This window comes from Eriocheir sinensis, chromosome 68 (assembly GCF_024679095.1).
Source record: "Eriocheir sinensis breed Jianghai 21 chromosome 68, ASM2467909v1, whole genome shotgun sequence".
Classification (NCBI taxonomy): domain Eukaryota; kingdom Metazoa; phylum Arthropoda; class Malacostraca; order Decapoda; family Varunidae; genus Eriocheir; species Eriocheir sinensis.
Window position 1 is genome coordinate 5,897,657 of NC_066576.1, and position 19,205 is coordinate 5,916,861.

At 42.3% G+C, this 19,205-nt stretch overlaps 1 protein-coding gene across 1 annotated transcript in view; it reads right to left on the reverse strand.

Annotated features, from left to right (window-relative positions):
• Positions 1 to 18,544, reverse strand: part of LOC126988219 (uncharacterized) — a 60,228-nt gene extending 41,684 nt beyond the window's left edge. The window contains exon 1 of the mRNA XM_050846232.1: positions 17,967 to 18,544. The gene's annotated coding sequence lies outside the window, so the exon portion shown is untranslated. The remainder of the gene's footprint in view (positions 1 to 17,966) is intronic.
• Positions 18,545 to 19,205: the final 661 nt, after the last annotated feature.

The window sequence follows — 19,205 nt, forward strand, 5'->3', positions numbered from 1 at the left end:
TGTTTTTGTTTTTCTTTTTTTCCCCTTTTTAACTTTTTATTGTTTTGTTTGTCTTTGTTTTTGTTTTGTTTTGTTTGTTCCTTTTTTTCCTTTTTTGTTTGTTTTTGTTTTTGTTTTGTAGTTTTTTATATTTTCCTTTTTTTCTTCTTTCATTTTTCCTCTTTTTCGTGTGCGTGTTTTTTTCCTGCTTGTTCTTCGTTGTAGTTTTTCTTCTTGTTTCTGTTCTTCTGTTCTTTCTTTCTGTTCTATCTTCTTGTTTTCCTTCCTTTCTCTTCTTCCTCTCTGTTCTTAGTTTTCTCCCTCCTTTCTGTTCTTTTTGTCCTACTTTCTTCTTGTTCTTTCTTTGTTCTTTATTTCTCTTCTTTCTCTCTGTTCTTTCTCTCCGTTTTTCCTTTCTGTTCTTTATTTCTCTTCTTTCTTTCCGTTCTTTCTCCTTTCTTTTCTTTATTTCTCTTCTTTCTTTCCGTTCTTCCTTTCTGTTCTTTATTTCTCTTCTTTCTTTCCGTTCTTTCTCCTTTCTGTTCTTTATTTCTCTTCTTTCTTTCCGTTCTTTCTCCTTTCTGTTCCTTATTTCTCTTCTTTCTTTCCGTTCTTTCTCCTTTCTGTTCTTTATTTCTCTTCTTTCTTTCCGTTCTTTCTCCTTTCTGTTCTTTCTGTTTTGCTTCTCTGTCCTTTTCCTTTCTTTCTTTCTCTTCTCTCTTTTCTCCCTCTTTTTCCCATGATCCTTTCTCCCTCATCAACCCATAGCCCACCTCTTGTAACTCTACCTGCTACCTACCTGCTTAACCTACCTACCTGCCTGTCCTTCCCTCCCTCTCTCCCTCCCTCCTCTTTCTCCTTTCCTCCTATACCTGTTTCGTTTTTCTCAACCTCTTTTCTCTCTCTTCGGTATTTCTTTTTTTCTTTCTTCCTAAAACTGTTTATCCTCTCCTTCTTTCCTCCTCTATCTATCATTCCTTCACTTCCTCCTTTCCTCCCATATCTACCTCTCCTTTCCTTTCCTTCCTCCCCTTCCCCTTTCAACCCCTTCTCTTTCTTTCTTTTCCTTATTTAACTGTTTCTTCTTCCCTCGTTTCCTCCAGTTCCTTCCTTCTTTCCTTCCTTCTCTCTCCTCTCCTACACCTATTCTTTTCTCAACTCGTTCTCTCTCTTACTTGTATTTCTTCCTTTCTTTCCTCCAATAAATCCTCCTCCTTTATCCTCCTCCTCCTTCTCCTTAATCAGGCAATATGATTCAGGTCTTCAACTACCTAAAGAACTTCAGTAACGTCGACCACTTTAAGTCCTTTGAGGTACAGACCAACTTAAGAACCAGAAGCAACATTTTACCCATTCAAGCGAAGCGATGCAACACAGACATTGGTAGGAGTTCTTCTCTAACCGAGTCATACGCCACTGGAACAACCTCCCTGCTGAAGGAGTAAGCTGAAAATAAGCACCGAAATGCCTTGAACTGATCACCGCGCTACAGCAGGCAACCTCGTAATGAGTCAATATGCTTTCTGTTGCCTGTCATTCCATGCTTCCTCGTACTCCTCGTCCTTTCCTGCCCGCTGCTCCCCTTCCCTCTCTCCCTTCACAGACGACCTTCCCCTATCCCCCTCCCTCCCGCCCACCTGGTTAGCCACACTTAGGTCACCTGCCTCGTGGGAACAGGTGTGTTGGAGCCTCACCTCTCACCTGCCCCTCCTACCCTCCTCCTCCCCTGCCCCCCCCCTCCCCTTACTCCCCCCCTCCCTTTCCTCCTCCTCCTCCCTTCCCTCCCTCCTCTTCCTCCTCCTCCCTCGCTTCTCACTCTGCCAGAATATTGCATCATAGTTCTGTGGTGTATTGTGTAACTTCTACTACTACTACTACTACTGCTACTACTACTACTACTACTACTACTACCACACCATACCACACCCATCATCACCGCCGCCATCATCATCATCATCATCATCATCACCACCACCACCACCACCATCATCACAGCTACTCAGGCGTTTTTCCTCCTCCTCCTCCTCCTCCTCCTCCTCCTCCTCCTCCTCCCCTTCCCTCCCTTCCTTCTCCCACTTCCTGCACATCCTTTATCCTCCTCCTCCTCCTTCTCCACCCTTTCCTCCTCACCCCGGACTTTCCCTTCGTCATTATCCTCCTCCTGTACCTCCTCCTCCTCCTCCTCCTCCTCCTCCGACCTATATTTGCTCCCTATACCTCCTCCTCCTCTTCTTCCTCTTCCTCCTCCTTAAGTCTTGCATACATCTCTCTATAAAGCTCAAAGGTAAAAAAAAAAAAAGAAAAAAAATACTATTCGCTATTCACCAAAAAACGAAATATATCAATAATGTTCAAATTCCTTCTCTTTCTCTTTCTTCGTTATTCTTGAAACAGGAAAGTGGATGAGTGGAACAGGTTTGGGATTCATGTGGAGAGGTGGAATACGGTATATGCCTTTAAGAACATGTAAGGTGGATTCAAGGACTGTGATGTTAGGTGATGTTAGGTTATGGTGGAGTCGCTATATAAGCTTTTTGTGACCTCCTTTTGCTCTCTTTTTTAATCTCTTCCTCTCATCCTTGCTTTCTTTATTGCATTCTACCTAATTCTTGCTTCCTTTTCCTTCGTTTCCACCTGTCTTTCCCTCCTATCTATCTATCTATCTATCTATCTATCTAATTTCAACCCTTTGCTCTCCTCTGATCTTTTCCTTGCTTTTTTTTTTCCTTCAATTTCTATCACAGTCTTGTTTTTCATCTTTGCTAACTCATCTTTTATCTCTTTCTTATCTCCTTCTTCCTATCCTTCTCACTATCTTATCCATATCCTTGCCCTCTTCTTTCCCCTCCTCTCCTTTATTTTCTTTCTGTCAATCCATCCTAGACTTTTTTTCTCTTCTTTTTTCTTTTCCTTTCTTTCTTCTCTTTCTATCATAGTTTTGTTTCTCTTCTTTACTAACTTCTTATCTCTTATCTCTTATCTCTTTCTTTATCATCACCTTTTACTTTCAATCACAGTCTTGTTAATCATTTTTGCTAACTTCTTATCTCTTTCTTTCTTGTCCCTTCTTCCTTTTTTAATCATCATCTTGTTTCTCGTCTTCATTAACTTCTTATCGCTTATCTCTTTCTTTATCATCCTCTCTTCCTTTCTGTCAGTCTTGTTTCTCGTCTTTTCTAACCCCTCATCTCTTATCTCCTTCTATCCTTTCTTTCTCTTCTTCTCTTCCTATCCTTCTCACCATCTCCATATCCTTGTCCATTTCTTTCCCCTCCTCTCCTCTATTTTTTTCCCAATATTCCATCTTTCTCATCCTCGCTTTTTTTTTTTTCATCTGTGTCTTTTTTCCGTCTCATCATCTCCCTCTTCTTTCCCTTCTCTTCCCTTCTTCATTCTTCCATTCATCTCTTGTTATATCTCATCCTTATTCCATCTTCCCCTTCTTTCTCTATGCTTTTATTTTCTCTTCTTCTTTCCCTTCCTTCCCTTCCTTCTTCGTCTTCTTCCTCCTTCGCCGTTTTCATAATTTTTTTCCATCTTCGCATCTTCTTTTCTTTTTTTCTTCTCTTCAATCGTCTCATTTTCTTTTTTTTGTTATCTTTTTTATCTTCTTCTTTGTTTTCATCATCATCATCATCATCATCATCATCTTCTTCTTCTTCTTCTTCTTCTTCTTCTTCCTCTTCCCCCATTCATTCATCCTCGCCAATTACCTTGAATGCATTGCAGATCATCACTATATTGTATTCTCAGGTCTTTCCCATTTCCCCCTTCTTCTCCCCTTCTCCCCTTCTCCCCCTTCTCCCCACTCCCCATTCTCATTCCTCTCCCTACTCCCTATCGCTCCCTCCTTCTCCTATTCCTTCCTTTCCTTTCCCCCCTCCCTCCCCACCCCCCTCCAGGCTGCCCCAATATCTCCCCGGGGCGAATAATGGCCCCTGGGAGGTTCCCGTGAGAGGAAGAAGAGGAGAAGGAGGAGGAGGAGGAAGACCAAGGCCGATTTAAGGTTAGGCAATGATGGAGGAGGAGGAGGAGGAGGAGGAAGAAGAAGAAGAAGAAGAAGAAGAAGAAGAAGAAGAAGAAGAAGAAGAAGAAGAAGAATGAGGGAGGGAAGAAAAAGAAGAAGAAGAAGGAGAAGGAGAGAGAGGAAGAAAAAGATGATGATGGTGTGATGATGAAGAAGAAAAGGAAGAAGAAGAAAAAGAAGAAAGAAGAAGGAAATAATAGAAAATAGGAGACGATTAAAAAAAATGGAATAAACAGAAAAGAAGATGCGAAGATGGACAAAATGATGAAAAAGGCGAAGGAAGAAGAAGGAAGAAAGATGGATAGAGAAAGAAGGAGAAGATGGAATAAGGAGGAGAAATAACAAGAAAAGGAGAAGAAAATGTTGATAAGAGATGAATAGAAGAATGAAAAGAGAAAGGAGAGAAAAATAAAGAGAAGAGAAAGGGAAAATAAAGAGAGATAAAAAAAAAAGGTTAGACGAAAATGGAAACAAAGAATAAAGGAAAAAAATAAATACGAAGAAAAGTGATAAAAAGGAAAAAAAGAAAATGAAATAAAGATAAGAAATGTAAAAAAAAGAGAAAGAAAACGAAAAATAAAACAAAAAAGCGAAAAAAATGAGAGAGAGAGAGAGAGAGAGAGAGAGAGATAGGTAAGATTTAAGAGGAGGAGGAGGAGGAGATGGAGGAGGAGGAGGAGGAGGAGGAGGAATGCAGTGAGAGGAGGAGGACACAGGAAGCAGAAGTAACTGGAGAGGAGGAGGAGGAGGAGGAGGAGGAGGAAGAGGAGGAGGAAGAGGAGGAGGAAGAGGAGGAGGAGGAGGAAGAGGAGGAGAGGGAGAGAAAAAAAGTGATAAAGAAAGGAAATGTGTAGGAAGAGAAGAAGAAAAAGAAGAAGAAGAAGAAGAAGAAGGAGAAGAAGAGGAAGAAGAAGAAGAGAGTGAGAGAGGAAGAATGAAAAGGGCAAGAAGAAAAAGAAAGGAAGGAAGGAAAGAAAGAAAGAAAGAAAGAAAGAAAGAAAGAAAGAAAGAAGGAAGGAAGAGGAGAGAAAAAGCATAAATAAAAGGAGAATAAAGAAATAGACGATAACAACTCTACGGAACAGAGGAGAAGGAATAGAGGAGGAAAAAAAAGAGGAAAGGAAAAGAAAAAGAAAAAGAGAAGGCAGGTGAGAAAACGAAAAGCAAAATAAAATAGTTAGAGGGAGAAGGAGGAGGAGGAGAAGGATGAAGAGGAGGAGGAAGAAGAAGAGGAGGAGGAGGTAGCAGCGGAAGGAGGTGTGACCATTATGTTACGCTGGTCTCTCTTTGTTACGCCAGCACCCCGTTCCCCCCCCTACCCCCCCACCCCTTGTTTGGAGAGGAGAGGAGAGGAGAGGCTGGGAGGGAAAGACGAGGATGCTGGGGAGGAGAAAAAAGGGACTAACGAAGAGAAGGTCAAGAAGAAGAAGAGAGTTAAGGAGGAAAGGAGAGAAGGAGAAGAAGGAAAAGAAAGGGAGGAAGAGGAGGAGAGAAACAGAAACATTAATGGAAGAAGAAGAAGAAGAAGAAGAAGAAGAAGAAAGTTAAGGAGGAAAAAAGAGAAGGAGATGAAGAAGAAGGAAAAGAAAAGGAGGAAGAGGAGAAAAAAAAAGAAACATAAATAAAGGAAGAAGAAGAAGAAGAAGAAGAAGAAGAAGAAGGAGGAGGGGAAGGAATTAACAAGCAGAGGAGGAGGAGAAGAAGAGAAGAAGAAAAAGTGTTTGAGTTGAGAAAGGGGCAGAGTAGGATGCTGAGAGCGGCTAAGAGGGGCTGAGACAGGGCTGAAAACGTTGCTGAAGGGAGGCTGAGACAGGGCTGAAAACGTTGCTGAAGGGAGGCTGAGACAGGGCTGAAAACGTTGCTGAAGGGAGGCTGAGACAGGGCTGAAAACGTTGCTGAAGGGAGGCTGAGACAGGGCTGAAAACGTTGCTGAAGGGGAGGCTGAGAGGGGCTGAGACAGGGCTGAAAACGATGGTGATGGGAGGCTGAGAGGGGCTGAGGCAGGGCTGAGGCAGGGCTGATTTAGGGCTGAGGCAGGGCTGATTTAAGGCTGAGTTTGAGGCTGAGGCAGGAGAAAGGGAGACAAAAACAAACGGCGCCTTTTTATAGAATGCTTCGCTCGGCTTCATCTCCATCAATTACTGACACTTTTTCGGTCAATATTAAGACACTTTTTTTTTTTCTATTTTACTATTTGTTGCTTTTCCATGGCCATTCTTTCCTCTGTGATGTGATTTTCTTTGTTTATTTTTTTGTCTTGTTTTGTTGGTCACGTTATTCTAGTGAAACAGGAATGGAAAAAGAAGAAAAGGGTTATAGGAAGGGAGAAAAAGAGGAGAAAGAAGGATTAGAGAAAGAAGGAAGGAGAGAGAGAGAGAGAGAGAGTGGAGGAGAAGTTATGATAATGGTATAGCCTGATATCGGGCTTGACTATTAAGGGATTTATATATATTTCTTATTTTCTATTTCTTCTTATTTATTTTCTTGATGGCGAGTTTAATTGTGTCAAGAGAGAGATTCGCGTCCTGTACTTTTTCTTCTTCTTTTTCTTCAAGTTTCTATTCTCTGTTTGCGCTGGTGATAGGCTATTTCTCTCTCTCTCTCTCTCTCTCTCTCTCTCTCTCTCTCTCTCTCTCTCTTCCTTCCTTTTTTCTTTTTTCCTTCTTTTTCTTTCTTTTTCTTCATTTCCTTCCCTCTTTATCCTTTCTTTCTTTTTCTTTCATTCTGTCTTCTCTCTCTCCCTCTCTCCTTCCTCTAATTTTTCCTCTTTCCATTTTTCTTGTACTTCTTTCCCATATCAAAAACCTCAATTTTCTTCACAATTTCTTTTTTTTCTCTCACTCTTCCTCCTTCCCTTCTTCTCTCTCCCTCTCTTTCTCCTTCCTTCAATTCTTACTCTTTCCATTTTTCTCCTACATCTTTCCCTTATCCAGTCTTTCAACTCTCCTCCATTCCCTGTTTATCTTGCTTTTAACTGAATATCTACTACGTTCTTTATCTAATACTTCTAACTGATATTTTTCTCATGCGCCGGTGGTTTTAGGAGGAGGGGGAAGATCTTGGTCTCATCGATAGCGGTTTTTAATAGTGTTTCCCCTATTGTCCGAAAGGGTTGGTTAGTGTTTCCCTTATTGTCAGAAAGAGTTTGTTAGTGTTTCCCTTATTGTCAGAAAGAGTTGGTTAGTGTTTCCCCTATTGTCCGAAAGGGTTGGTTAGTGTTTCCCTTATTGTCAGAAAGAGTTTGTTAGTGTTTCCCTTATTGTCAGAAAGAGTTGGTTAGTGTTTCCCTTATTGTCCGAAAGGGTCTGTTAGTGTTTCCCTTATTGTCAGAAAGAGTTGGTTAGTGTTTCCCTTATTGTCAGAAAGAGTTGGTTAGTGTTTCCCTTATTGTCAGAAAGGGCTTGTTCGTGTTTCCCTTATTGTCCGAAATGGTTGGTTAGTGTTTCCCTTATTGTCAGAAAGGGTTGGTTAGTGTTTCCCTTATTGTCAGAAAGGGTTGGTTAGTGTTTCCCTTATTGTCAGAAAGGGTTGGTTAGTGTTTCCCTTATTGTCAGAAAGGGTTGGTTAGTGTTTCCCTTATTGTCCGAAAGGGTTGGTTAGTGTTTCCCTTATTGTCAGAAAGGGTTGGTTAGTGTTTCCCTTGTTGTCAGAAAGGGTTGGTTAGTGTTTCCCTTATTGTCAGAAAGGGTTGGTTAGTGTTTCCCTTATTGTCCGAAAGAGTTTGTTAGTGTTTCCCTTATTGTCAGAAAGGGTTGGTTAGTGTTTCCCTTATTATCGGAGAGGGTTGGTGAAGGTTGCGTTATGCTCGGCCGGGTTGAGCATTTCCTCGTGAACGTAAGAATATGACAATTGCAACGGTACTTAAGGTGTGGCCATCAGCGATATTTTTTGTTCCTTTTATGTTCATGTTTGTGGGTTAATGATGTGGTTGTGTGTGTGGTTTACTAAGACACACACACACACACACACACACACACACACACACACACACACAAGAACATGGTCGGGAAAAATTTACTTCACGTTCAGGTGAGTCACAGGTGAAGAAAAGAGAGAGAGAGAGAGAGAGAAATAATGGACTTTACTTTTATTACTTTCAGAAGAAAAAATAAGAAAAAATAAGAAAAAGAAGAAAAGAAGAAAAAAAAAGCCTATTTACAGAACTGAATTAACTGCTTTCTCACATCACCACCATCACCATCACCATCACCATCACCATCACCACCACCACCACTACAGAATCCTCAACACACCATCTCTGCTCTCGCTACACTACCTCCCCTTCCTACAGCCCCCCCCCCCCCCCATCACCCTAATATAAGCAGCCCTCCACACCTTTCAACACATCAGTACCTACACATCACACCCTCAGCATCACCTAGACGCCACCTCAGCACTCTTTATCTTGCCACACCTCCTCTTACACCACATCACACACACACACACACACACACAGACATCCACCATGTCTGTAACCACCCAAGATTCAACCTCCACCACCGCCACCACCATAATGCAATCAGACACCCTTCCCTTTCACCCCTCCTCTTCTTCCTCCCCTATCATACTTGCATACTTACCAGAGATGGAATATTCGTTTTCGGTATTCGTATTGAAGTATATTAGAATACCGTATTTGGGTGTATTCTTATTCTAATAATTATTGATAAAATCCAAAGTATTCTCATTCGTATTGGAAAGTATTCGTATTTCAGTGTATTCAAATTCGTATTCGTTTTCATTGGAATTTGAAGTATTCGTGTTTGAATACACAACTCTTGTATTCACTCCATCCCTGAATTACACACACACACACACACACACACACACACACACACACACACACACACACACACACACACACATACACAGACATACATACACACACACCCGGACAAAAGCCTTCACACCCTTTCTCCCCCCTCCCCCACCACATATCACGACCCCATCACACACACACACACACGCACGCACACAGCCACTTAGTCAAAAGGTCATCAGTCTCGTGCAGTCCTTCAAGAATTTCCCTTCAGTCCCCCTTCTTTCTCCCCTCCTTCCCTCCCTTCCTAGTACCTCTTGTCCCTTCCTCCCTTCTCCTGTGTCTTTCTCGTAATCCTGTTCCCCGCTTCGTCCCTTCTTTGCCCTTCCTTCCTTGCCCTTCATTACCCTTCTTGGTGGTTCTCGATCTTTGCTTCATATCCTTCCCTTCATCACTTTTTTCTATTTTCTCTACTCTTCCTTTCTGTGTCTTTCCTCTCTTCCTTCTTTCTTTATTCTCTCTCCCTCTCTTCCTCCCTTCCAAGTTTTCCTCCTGTCCTTTACCACGTTTTTCCCTATCAGATTTTCCTACTTTCTTTTCCCCTTTCTTTGATTTCTTTTCCTTATTTTAATTATCCCATTTCTTTCCATCCCTTCTTTTCCTTCTTCTTTTTTTAATTTTTTTATTCATGCTCACATCTCTGTTTGCCTCTCTTTATTCTCCTCTTCTCCCTCTCTATTCCTATTCTCTTTTCCTCTCCTCTTTGTAGTCTGTTAATCCTATCTTTTCTCTCATTCCCTCATTCTAAGTCTCAGATTCCCTTTCTTCTTCCTTTCTTTGTCTTCCTTCTTTCTCTTCGTTTTCCTTTTCCTTCTCTCTCTATTTCCACTTTCCTTTTTTTTGTGCTTTTCTCCCTGTTTCCTTTCTTTTCAGCCTCAATCCTTTCCTCACTTTTCCTTTCCTTTTCTCTTTTTCTTCTTTGTCCTCATTTTATCATCCCTATGCTTCCTTTCCTCCCTTTCTTCTTTCCTTTGCTTCTTCCTTTCCTTCCATCATTTTTCTTCCTCTCTTCCATTCCTTCAGTTTTCTTCCTTCCCTTCCTCCTCCTTTCCTCTCAGTCTCTATCCTTCCCTTCCCTCGTTTCCTGTCTCCTTCCTCTCCTGTCATTCTTCTTTCTCCTCTCTTCCTTTCCTTTCCCTCCCTTTCCTCCCTACCTTCGTTCCCTCCATCTTACCTTCTCTCATCCTTCTCTGTCTCCCTCCTTCTCTCCCCTTTCCCCCTTTGTTACTGTCTCTATCCTCTCCCTCCCTTTTCTTTCTTTCCTCCCTTCCTCCTTTCCTCCTACCCTCCCTGTCCTTCCCTCCCTTCGTCCCCTTCAGATCCTTGTCTCTCTTCCTTTACAGGGATGCACCACGCCCTCCACTCCTTCTTTCGCTCCTCCTCCTCCTCCTCCTCCTCCTCCTCCTCCTCCTGCCACGCCTATGTCCTCACTCCTTGGGTTCATATTTATACTCTCAAGTTTTTGTGTCTAATTATTTATCTTTCTTGGTGTTTTTTTTTCTTTGTTTCTTTCACTTATGTATTTATGTGTTTGTTTGTTTGTGTGTTTGTCTGTGTTTGTGTGTTTGTTTGTGTTCTGAAGACGTGTTTGTGTCTGTGTGTGTGTGTGTGTGTGTGTCTGTAATTGTCTGGGAAGCTTCTGTGTTGAATTTCTGAAACCGTCTGTCTGTCTGTTGGTCCAAAATCTCTGTCTAGTTAAATGTTTATCTATGTCTGTCTGTCTGTCTGTCTGTCTGTCTGTTGGTATTTCTAAATCTCTGTCTAGTTAAATGTTTATCTATGTCTGTCTGTCTGTCTGTCTGTCTGTCTGTCTGTTGGTATTTCTAAATCTCTGTCTAGTTAAATGCTCATCTATGTCTGTCTGTCTGTCTGTCTGTCTGTCTGTTGGTATTTCTAAATCTCTGTCTAGTTAAATATTCATCTATGTCTGTCTGTCTGTCTGTACCTGTCTGTGAAGCTTATGTGTCACAATTTCTCACAACCCCCTTCAAGTTCTGTTTCTCTCTGTCTATATCTTTTTGTCTGTCTATCTGTCTGTCAATCTCTCATGCATCTGTCTGTTCGTATAAGGTTTTAAGTTCCTGAAGCCATTTGTCTATCTGTTGGTCTGTCTAAATGTCTGTTTGCTTATGTCTGTTAATCTGCCTGTCTGTCTGTCTGTATATGTCGTGACGTGCTCCTGTGTTGAGATCCTGGAGGCGTCTATACATCCTCTCTCTGTCTGTACACGTATTTGTCTGTCTAGTTAAATGTGTATCTATGTCTGTCTATCTTATCATCCTTTTTCCTCTCCTTATCTGCCACTCCCTTCCCCCTCTCTGTCTATTTATCCCTCCTTCCCTTTCTTCCTTTTCTATCTCCTTCTATCCTCTCAGTCTATCCTTCCCATTCTCTCCTTCCTTTCTCTCTTCTATCTTTCTCCTCATGTCCTTTTCCCTCTCCTCATCTATTCCCTTCCCCCTCTCTCTCTATTTTTCCCTCCTTCCCTTTCTTCCTTTCCTATCTCCTTCTATCCTCTCAGTCTATCCTTTCCATTCTCTCCTTCCTTTCTCTCATCTATCTTTCTCCTCATGTCCTTTTCCCTCTCCTCATCTATTCCCTTCCCCCTCTCTCTCTATTTTTCCCTCCTTCCCTTCCTTCCTTTCCTTTCGCCTCATCCTTGTTTCTCCTCTCTTCGTCTTTCCTTCCTCCCCTTTCCTCTGTGTTTTGATCTTTCCCTTCCTTCCCTTCCTTTCGTCTAATCCTTCTTTCTCCTCTCTTCGTCTTTCCTTCCTCCCCTTTCCTCCTTTCGTCCTCACCACCTCCCCCTCAGTTTTTATCCCTTGTTCTATCTCTCCCTCCTTTCCATCCCCCCTTCCCCCCCATTTCTCCTCTCTTCCCCCCCCCCCCCACCACCACTCCCGTCTATCAGTTTGTCAGTCCTTTCTTTTGCCTCCTGTTGATCTCTTCGCTCGTCTGTCTGTCTACACGTATCTCCCTTGTTCCCGTATAGAGTTCCTGGAGTCGTTTCTGGATCCGCCTTCCTACGACTTGAGTTTCAGTTTCGTCTGGTCGCCTTTGTCATCTGTAATGGGTCGTGGCATCCCGGACACACACACACGCACACACACACACACACACACACACGTACAAAAGCACACACTCACTCTCTTTTCGCATTTCTCTCTCTTCTTCAGTCTGCCTTCTCTCTCTCTCTCTCTCTCTCTCTCTCTCTCTCTCTCTCTCTCTCTCTCTCTCTCTCTCTCTCTCTCTCTCTCTCTCTCTCTCTCTCTCTCTCTCTCTCTCTCTCTCTCTCTCTCTCTCTCTCTCTCTCTCTCTCTCTCTCTCTCTCTCTCTCTCTCTCTCTCTCTGTTTTTGGGGTGACATATCTCTTCTTTTTTTTCCCTCCTTCCTTTGAGTGGCAGCTCGCGGCTTGACTCCATTTGCGAGGGAGAGAAAAAAATGGAGAGAATATTATTTAGTTTTCCTTCTCCTCCTCTTCTTCTTCTTCCTCCTCCTCCTCCTCCTCCTCCTCCTCACCTGAGCGTTCCGTACCTGTCATTCTGTGGGATACTTAATTGTCTTATTATTATTCATTATTGTGATCTCATTCATTATACACTGTTGGGAGTAAGCCACATGCTCTTTCATATTCTATTTCATTGCTTAGATGTTTAGTGATAACCTTCTTTTGAACTCTCCAATCACGCTGTTGCAAGGTTGTCACATGTTCTGGCGCGTCATGTAAGGATCGTAATGGTAGCAGGGAGGCGGCGGCGAGCGGTCACGTGGGCTGAGGTGTGATTGTGTGAGTGTGTGGGTGGGGTCAGTGTGTTGTGTGAGGGTGGTGTGTGGTGTGGCAGGCGAGGGAGGGGTTCGGGTGAGAGTGTGACGGAGGGAAGGTTCTGAGGATATAGGCTGTCGGGAATATGTTTGTCATGACTGTAACGCGTGGAAACAGCGTGATTCGGTGCATTAGAAGCGTAGGAAGAACAACTAACACACAAAAGATAAAAAATATCGTCATTCCTTATTATTGCATTGAAGGATGATAATGTCTTTCAATAAGTTTTGGGTTTATATTCTTATACTCTAGTCTAGACCAATGGTTCCTAAAGTGGGCGGTGGAAAGATCAGGGAAAGGGGGGAGGGGAGGAAAAAGAAGGGGGGGGGGGGGTAGAGGGGCGACAGGGTGGTTTTAGAAGTAATTAACCTGTCCGCTGCGATTGACACGGATTTAGCCTTTACTGGTAGCCTGGAAACATATACTCCCAGGCCTTTCTCTGCCTCTGTGGTGGATAGTGGAGTGTTTCCCATGTGGTATTGGTGTGCTGGATATCCCTTCACTGGTAGCCTGGTAACATATACTCCCAGGTCTTTCTCTGCCTCTGTGGTGGATAGTGGAGTGTTTCCCATGTGGTATTGGTATGCTGGATATCCCTTCACTGGTAGCCTGGAAACATATACTCCCAGGTCTTTCTCTGCCTCTGTGGTGGATAGTGGAGTGTTTCCCATGTGGTATTGGTATGCTGGATATCCCCTCACTGGTTGCCTGGTAACATACACTCCCAGGTCTTTCTCTGCCTCTGTGGTGGATAGTGGAGTGTTTCCCATGTGGTATTGGTGTGCTGGATATCCCTTCACTGGTAGCCTGGAAACATACACTCCCAGGTATTTCTCTGCCTCTGTGGTGGATAGTGGAGTGTTTCCCATGTGGTATTGGTGTGCTGGATATCCCCTCCCAAGGTGCAGGACTTTACATTTTTCTTCACCGAATTGTAGCAGCCACTTTTTGTTCCATTCCTGTAGCTTGGTGAGGTCTGACTGTAGGAAATTCACAGTCAAGGGGTTAACATCTCTTCGTCTTTACAGAATCTGAGTGACAAAATCTTCGCCACAAACGTTAAGGCTAAGCTTGTAAAATGTAAAATGAATGTTTGTGTTTAATCTTGCAGCCTGGAAAAGTTTCGGAGTCACTACCTATTGAATATTCAAGATTTTTTTTATGCTGTATTATGTATTATGTATCATGCTGTGTCGTATGTTGTATGTGGATGTAAATGAAGAGAAAGGAAGTTTTACATTGAATATCTGATGCTGGTAAATGATGTTGTTGGGGAATTATGAAACTACATGTTGGTTAAAAGGAAACAAATGGTATATCGTGTTATTAATTTATTTGTTTATTTACTCTTGTGTATGTGTTAGGCTGAGGAAGGCAGAACAAGAGATCAACGAAAGATGAAAAAAAAACTATAAAAATGCCAGATATGTAAAAAAAACAAAAAAAACAATGTAAATAATCGACGCAAAGAAAATGGTGTGTGTGTGTGTGTGTGTGTGTGTGTGTGTGTGTGTGTGTGTGTGTGTGTGTGTGTGTGTGTGTGTGTGTGTGTGTGTGTGTGTGTGTGTGTGCCCTCATCATCACCTCTTTAACTCAGTCACGTCCGAGACACCGAAATAACGATGGGAACACTCTCTCTCTCTCTCTCTCTCTCTCTCTCTCTCTCTCTCTCTCTCTCTCTCTCTCTCTCTCTCTCTCTGATCTATCTATTTATTTTGTTATTATCTTCGTTTTTTTGGTTTGTAATATTAATTCTTTCGTATATTTTTCTTTTATTTTTATTTTTCATTGATGCGGTTTTTATTTTCCTATTTTTTTCTTCAATTCCTTTTTATTCGGTGTTTCTAATTTTCTCTGTCTTTCGGTCTGTCTTTCAATTTCTATTTCTCTCCTTTTACATTCTCTCTCTCTCTCTCTCTCTCTCTCTCTCTCTCTCTCTCTCTCTCTCTCTCTCTCTCTCTCTCTCTCTCTCTCTCTCTCTCTCTCATGATACACAGCAATATATAAGTCTTCATAATTCGCGCCACTAACTGATCTCTTCAAAGGTCGCCATATCATATTGCAGAAGAGAAAGAAAAAGGAGAGAAAAAAGAAAACAAGAAAATATATACGCATTTGTTTTTTCCTTCGAAGTCCAAATGCGGTTTCCAGTTGCTTCTTGTCAGATTTCTTTTTCCTTTAAGGTGAAAAATATATAGACAAAAAAAGTAGATGAGGAGGAGGAGGAGGAGGAGGGTGAGGAGGAGGAGGAGGAGAATGAAAAGGAGGAGGAAAAGATGTTGGAGGAAAATTAAAAAAAAGTTAAATGGAAAAGAAAAACAAGGAAAATTCAGAGAGAGAGAGAGAATTCTTAGTCAGCACAATAAGCTGCAAATCATCTTGTGAATTGGAGGATTGAAAGGGACAGATATTATTTTATGCCTTTGTCTGTCTGTCCGTCTGTCTGTCTTTTTATCCTCTCTCTCTCTCTCTCTCTCTCTCTCTCTCTCTCTCTCTCCTCTTATAATCCTCCTTTTTTCTCTTATATTTTTCTCTTCTTTTTTTCTTTCTTCTCTTCTTCGTTTTCCTTCTCTCTTTTTCTTCATCATTATCATTTTCTTCTTTTTCTTCTTCTTTTTTTTCTTCTTCTTCTTCTTCTTCTTCTTCTTCTTCTTCTTCTTCTTCTTCTCCTTCCTCCTCCTCCTCCTCCTCCTCTTGAACTGCTTGACCCTGCTTGACCTTGCCCCACAAACACCCTGCTCATGAATAGTATAACACACACACACACACACACACACACACACACACACACACACACACACACACACACACACACACACACACACACACACGCACGCACATTTAGGCCAGTCACCCCTTTGTCTCGCCCGGCTGCACGCATCTCCCCGTTTTCCTTCATCAAGCTCGTTTTCTTTAATCCTGCTTGTGTTTTGTTTGAATGAAGCGGAATGTCTTGTCTTGGCCGATTAAGTCGTTAGCTTCACTTAGCGGCTACGAGTGTAAAGTCTCGGTGCAGTGGAAGCTTGTTAGTGGAGATGGTGGTGGAGTTTGAAGGCTTGCTAGTAGATGAAGGTTGAATGATGATTGAGCTTGTTTTGGTTGGGTTGGGTTAGGTAAGGTTGGGTATGGTTTGGTTGGGTCAAGTATGGTTGGGTTAGGGTTTAGTACGGATGGGTATGGTTGGGTTAAGTTAAGTATGGTTGGGTATGGTTGGGTTTGGTTATGTTTGGTTGGGTATGGTTGGGTTGGGATAAGTATGGTTAGGTATGGTTGAGTTGGGCTTGGTATGGTTACTCATCATCATCATCATCATCATCTGACGGTCAAATTCTCTCCTGTAATCGTTGTTCAAGGGATCGAGGTTGTTGGTGTTACTGGACCGATTCTCCTTCATGATTATTAGATTCGCTCTTTCTCTTCTTATTGATCTTTTTATTTCTCTCTCTCTCTCTCTCTCTCTCTCTCTCTCTCTCTCTCTCTCTCTCTCTCTCTCTCTCTCTCTCTCTCGGCTCCACTTATGACCGTGAATTGAGTGTTGATGTTACCGAGGTCTTTGTTATGAATCTCCATCTCTTGGTTTTCTCTCTCTTTTTCTTTCATCTTTTTTATTCATTTTTACTTTCTAAAATTTTGGTCTTTTTCGCTCCTTTCTTTCTTTCTTTCTTTCTTTTTTCCGTCTTTTTCTCTTGCTCGCTTTCTTATATTTTTTTATTTCTTTTATTCTCCCTTTCATTAGATTTGTTTTTTCTTCGTGTGTGTGTGTGTGTGTGTGTGTGTGTGTGTGTGTGTGTGTGTGTGTGTGTGTGTGTGTGTGTGTGTGTGTGTGTGTGTGTCTGTCTGTCTGTCTGTCTGTCTGTCTGTCTGTCTCTCTCTCTCTCTCTCTCTCTCTCTCTCTCTCTCTCTCTCTCTCTCTCTCTCTCTCTCTCTCTCTCTCTTCCCCTCTCGTTCCCCTCACACACACACACACACACACACACACACACACACACACAATGCCTCGCCCAGACCAGTTAGCTCATCCATTTAAGCTTTCTCTCTCTCTCTCTCTCTCTCTCTCTCTCTCTCTCTCTCTCTCTCTCTCTCTCTCTCTCTCACGCGGCTCTTTTTTTCCACTTATGCTTCGAAGTTGCTTGTTAGTGTGACCTGGTGCTATTTTTAGTGTCCAGTTCTCTCTCTCTCTCTCTCTCTCTCTCTCTCTCTCTCTCTCTCTCGTCTAAATCGCTCCGTTTGTTGTTTTTCCAATTTTTTCTTCTTTCAGTTTTATTTTTTTTCTTGTTTTTTTATTTGTTCTGTTTTTTGGGGTTTCTGAGTTTGTTTGTTTGTTTGTTTGTTTGTGTTTGCGGATGATTGTTTTTTTGTGTGTATTTTGTCTGTGTTTCTATCTGTCTGTATCTGTGTGTATGTTTGTGTGTTCGTGTGTCCGTGTCTATATGTTCTCTGTCTGTCTGTCTCTGTATTAGTAGGCTATATGCATGTCTGTGTGTGTCTCTCTCTCTCTCTCTCTCTCTCTCTCTCTCTCTCTCTCTCTCTCTCTCTCTCTCTCTCTCTCTCTCTCTCTCTCTCTCTCTCTCTCTCTCTCTCTCAATTTTCCTTTGTTTTTCTTTTCCATTTAACTTCTTTTTCCTTCAACTTCTTTTCCTGCTCCATTTCATTCTTCTCTTCGACTTCTTTTTCCTCTCCTCCTCCTCCTCCTCCTCCTCCTCTTCCTCCTCCTCCTCTAAATCTTCCTTCTCTAAATTTTACTTACTATTATTATTATTATTATTATTATTATTATTATTATTATTATTATTATTATTAGTGGTGGTGATGGTAGTATTAGTGGTGGTGGTGATGGTAGTAGTAGTAGTAGTAGTAGTAGTAGTAGTAGTAGTAGTAGTAGTAGTTGTAAATAATAATAGGTTGTCGTCATCGTTAATCAATCTCAACGCAATATCTGTCGACACCATCTTCATTTAAATCACTATAATTATTTCTGTGTCCAATTAATGCCTAGTAATTATAGGTATTATTGCATCTTAGTGTCACCATCATTATTGTTAGAGTGTGGTAATGACTAGCTAATCAACGCTATTAATAATGATAATGATAATGTCTTTAATAATAGTTGATATATAAACATGAAGAACAACTACAACATTACTATCATCATCATCATCATCATCATCATCATCATTATCATCATCATCATTATCATCATCATCATCATTATTATCATCATCATCATCAGAAGCATTATCATCATCATCATCATCATCATCATCATCATCATCATCATCAGAAGCATTCACAAACACTCAACACCACCCATCACTTACCTTCTCAGCAACACCGTCACGTAGCAACACCACACCACCACCACTGTCACCACCGCTAGCAACAACAACACCACCAAACACAGTCACTTCATCACCAACAGAATCAATCACCAAACAGTCAATAAGATGTATGTCACTTCTTGTTCCTTCGCCTATGTCACTCTTTTAATTATTTTCTTCCCAAGTGTTTGTCTATATCACACTTCTTAACTGTTCGTCTATATCACACTAATACATCTTTTCTTAACTGTTCGTCTATATCACTCTAATCCTTCTTTTCTTAACTGTTTGTCTATATCACACTAATCCTTCTTTTCTTAACTGTTTGTCTATATCACACTAATCCTTCTTTTCTTAACTGTTCGTCTATATCACTCTAATCCTTCTTTTCCTAATTCTTCGTCTATATCACACTAGTTCTTTTCCTTCCAATACTCTTTCTCTTCACTTAATTCTGCTCGTCGGTGCGGCCGCGACCACCACGCCCACTCACTCACACTCACACACCCGCACACTGCCGACGCACGCCCACACGAGGCACTGGCACGCTCACGAGGCAGCGGAGTCACTAGGCGGCCCTGTGCCACCTCCACCCCCGCGCCGGAAGTCCAAGGGAACCAGGGAACACGATCCTTCCCCCGCGAACTTGAGTTGTCAATCCTACACACGCGAAACTTAAATCCTTCTGCTTTTCTCTCCCTTATAACCCACGAACCAGGCACTACACAGGCTCAAGAATCACGCAAATAGGTTTAATTACTCATATTTTGTAAGTCCAGTGCCAGTTCTAAGTGCCACGCTCCTTATAAGTGCAAAAATCAGCGCCCTATTAGTTGTGGCACTGCTGTGGGGTGTGTGGGGAATGAAGGCCGAGGGTGATTGGCCCTCTGAACGGTGACGTCACGGGCATGGGAGGCGTTGATTGGCGGGTCTCGGAGACGCGGCCGCGGGAGGAACTGGCCTGGCAGTCACCCCGCGGCAGGAACTGGAGGGAGGGAGGAAGGGAGGGAGAGGGAGGGAGAAGCAGGCTGTGGCGGGCTTCAACACAGCCGATTGTTTGTGTTGCTAAAAATGGGTTGAGGAGGAGACGGGAGGAACGTGACTCAGGGGGGTGACTCAAGTGGGGGGGTGAGTCAGGGGGGTGGAGGGTGCAGAAGGGAGGTGATGGATGGCACTCATATCTATTCAGTTCCTGTCAGTAACCTCCCCAAAGACGTCCCTCCCTACCCTTTTTTTTTA